Raw genomic sequence first — 4,082 nt, forward strand, 5'->3', positions numbered from 1 at the left:
GATTGTCTTTATTTAGCAGGGGGAGAGTAACTGGCCCTCTCCACTCCCAGCACAGTGCCTCCAGTGACTCTTGCTGGTGTCTGTCTTAAGATTGTGAGCCCTTTGGGCACAGGGATCCATCTTATTTATTTGTTGTTTCTCTGTGTAAACCGCCCTGAGCCATTTTTGGAAGGGCAGTATAGAAATCAAATAAATTAATTAAATTAAATAAATCTTTGCAGAAATAACTGTACTGCTATTTCATTAGACCAGGGTCTGGTTTAGACTAAAGCCCACTATCATGGTTACAGGCCACGTTCGCCTCATCAGATGAATGTTCCTGTGACTGTGAGCAGCGTAGTGAGGGGAGCGACACACTTGGCCAGGACTCCTGACCCATCTTGTAATGCTATGGGGCCTTTGAAGACTTGCATAGCATAAGGCCTCAGCATGTCATATAATCTGGCCCTAGTCCCATTCACTCCCCTACAGAAGAGCAAGGAGTCCTAGTTCATTCCCTTCACCATTTGTTTGACCAAACCACATTCTGCTTTGCAGAACAGCCAGAGTCCATACCCTCCTACACAGCTCTACTTCATGAAATGCCACTTACCTCTCCAGTACAGTCAGTCATGGGAGTTGGCACAGACCAAATGGAGGTAGCCACTAAACCCCCACCCTCTTCCATCTCCAGAGTACACACAAGTCCTACCTCTCATGCTGCAGTGAAACAGGGGAAGAAACATGCTCTATCTGGCCTACATGAAGACCACATCACTTGTCCTCTGCATTAATTCATTTGTAGGGATTATAAAATAGTAGTTAAAAGAGCAATCATAGCTCCCCCCATACATGCAACATTGGATTGGAATCCCTATTTTTGCACATACTGAAAGGGGCATACTTTACAGGGTCATTTGAGTTCCAGTCAAACTGGCTTTGTAACCCTATTCAGACATGATGATATGCAGGTATACAGATGCCTGTACACTCATACATGTTTTTGTTTGAATGACTGTACCTGCATGCATTTAAAATACAAACCTGGGTACAGGCCCCTCAAATGCATGGTACAAATAGGCAGTGTACTGCAGTACCTGTGTTTATTTATTTAAAATATTTCTATGCCACCTAAAACCTACATCTCCAGGCAGTTTTCAACATAACTTGTGAATACCTGTATACACTGTACACTCGCATGAGTGTTGAACATAATATGTGAATAGGGCTTACGACAGAAGGAGAAGAAGAGCAGCGGGAAGGCCTAGCACTCTATTTAGCAGTCAGCGGCCAACAAGTCATTCCTACAGCCACAAGTCCATCCACACACCCCTCTTACCTGGCACCTAGAGGAAAACTCAGAATGCTCAATTTATTCCCAGAATCCCTACAGCAGATCCCCCCAAAATTGAGAATGGGTTAATAAATAACCCATCTAAAATACATATTGCTAGTAAATAAAAGTATTATTTCCTCAGTAACAACCCGATTCTACCTCCCTATATTTTATAACTGCTTTCCAAAGCAGCCTTGCCCCACAGTAACACTAGCTGTACCAACCCTCCTCTGGCAGTAGGGAGGCCTTCCACTCTATAGGATAAACTGGCCCATCTATCCGTAGCTTCTTATAGACTGGCTGATCATCTTCCAGAGGTGTTGCTGGGCGTTTCTGACAAATACCACCATCACCAGCAATCACCACAACTTCAAGATGCAGTTTTTCCATCAGAGTATTGGCTGAGACACTCAACACCGGAATGTTCTAGGCCTTCTTCACCCCACTCTCTTTCAATGGAAAGTCAGGAAATGGGGCAGATCAGTCTATAAAAATGCAAAGGGCCCAACAGAAGCACACCCACAGTCCTTTTCTGCCTTGACTCTCCTACAAATGTAAAAGCTAAACACCATAAACAAAAGAGAGAAAGACAAAATACAAAACAAAAAAAAAACACTTCCAAGCTTTAAAAGGCAGCACACAGTAGAAAAGAAAAAGAGTTTCTGCCTGAGACTTCTTTTATAAATATGCCTCATACAGGTGCAGTTAAGAGCAATCAGAAGTAACCAAAGGGGTGGAGCCTGAAAAGGGCCCTGCTCCATTGGCTAATTTTCAGGTCCAATCACAAGCTCTTTTGAAGCCATAACTCCACCTCCTTCATTTCAATTCTGTTTAGACAGACTTATTTCCCTAACTGCTGCAGTGGTCACTCCCACTATCCCTGGCTCCAATAAATTGTGTCTGGGGAAGATGGGGGTTGTAGTTCAGCAGTCACTGGAGCTCCACAGGTTGCCTAACTTTCTTAGAGCCTGTTAGGACTGCTGAGGCATTGCTTTTTCTGCAGTAAGCTGCAGAAAAGCAAAAGTTGCTCAGTAGACCTATATTTGCCTCAGCAGCTGTACTCTTGTGAATGAGTACTATTTCCTAATGGACAAAACTAGTGCCTTGCCTCGAAGGTCTCTAGCTGTCTTTCTCTTGATAAGAACATGAGAGTAATAGCTGGTGTCACTGAAGAAGCATCACCTCTGATAATGCTCAAAGGGAAGGTTGTGCAGCTGTAACTTCATCTATGCCTGTGTAAATCCCCATTAAGCAAGTTAAAGAGTTTTGCCAAGCAAATGCAAAAATGCTTGTGTGTTTGACAGGTGGCCAGCATAATCTGAAGCTTCTCTCAGCATTTGGTAGACATACATATATCTTCAAAGAACTTGGATTAGAAAGGCAAGGCCTTTTGAATAACCCCTGCTGAAGCCAACTTGGGTCCTTAAAAAGACATTGCTAGTTAATATAGCACAATATAAAATGCTGTGTGAAACTTCCAATATACACCGAAGAGGCAGGAAGATAATTTGTTTTTTATTTGATGTGGATGAGTATCTGCCTTTAAAAAAAAGTAATTTATGTAATGCTCAACAACTTTATTTTTCTTGTATTGCTTTGTTACCAAATTGATGTAACAGTGATAGAAAAAGCAGAGTAAACAAGTCACGAGAGAATGTCCTCAGTTCTCATTGCATTGGCCTGCTTCCTGGGCAGGTGCACTCTGGGAACTGGATTCGTAGAGAAAGGACCCTATTTGGGTCACATTCTCATGTACAGATAGTGCAGCTTATGTATATCTGCTCCCTCTCCCATAGAAGGATTGTCCATCTCAACCTATGGTTCTTTCTCTTTGAAATGAGCCTTGATTTCTCTCTCAGCTACCCCATACCAGCAGGCAGCAATTCCATCCTCCCTTTTTCTTCCTGATTGCTCCTGCTTTTCATGCAGACATAAGATTCCTACTGAATCAGACCCTGGGCCCATCAAATCCATCTTCCGGTTTCCACGATGGCCCACCAGATGCCTCTGAGAAACCCACCGCACACATGCCCCGCCTTCTCACTGTAGCTTCCCTGCATCTGGTATTCAGCAGGGTGATCCTGCCTCTGAAACTGAAGATAGCCACCCACTGACAGACCTGTCCTCCATGAATTTGTCTAAACCCCTTTTAAAGCCATCCAAGCTAGTGGCCTCCTGTGGCAGAAAATTCCATAGATTATGTACTGTGTGAAAAAAACATTTTCTTTTGTCTGTGCTAAGTTTCCTGGCAATCAATTTAATGGGATGATCCCTGGTCCTAGTGTTGTGAGAGGGGGATAATCTATTCTCTTCACCCCATGCATAGTTTTATAAACCTCTGTTATGACCTCTATCTTTTGGAAAGGGGAGCTATTTACACCCATTTGTTCAGTGCTTGCTTGGGAAGAGCAGCAGCTAGTGCAGACAGCTAGGGAGTTGTTAATTAAAGCCCTTTTAATGCCTTAAAAGGGAGGCACAGTAGCCTGTAGAAGCCTTAAGAGAGCTTTGCTAGTCCATGTTGGTACTGCAACTATGTTTTAAGATTTTGGAGACCCCACAATTTGGCAATGTAGTCTGACTGGTTTCTTCCTAAAAGTGAAAAAAAATATTCCATGCTGTTGTGTGTTAAGCTAAAGCTACATAGGTCTGTATATCTATGCACTAGTCATGGCTCCCTCAAAAAAGGAGCTACCCTTCACCCCTCCAGTCACATTGTCTTCATCTCTGCAAATACTTGGGGTCGAGATTTAAGAATGCAACCATGAAA

Source organism: Hemicordylus capensis, chromosome 6 (assembly GCF_027244095.1).
Source record: "Hemicordylus capensis ecotype Gifberg chromosome 6, rHemCap1.1.pri, whole genome shotgun sequence".
Taxonomy (NCBI): domain Eukaryota; kingdom Metazoa; phylum Chordata; class Lepidosauria; order Squamata; family Cordylidae; genus Hemicordylus; species Hemicordylus capensis.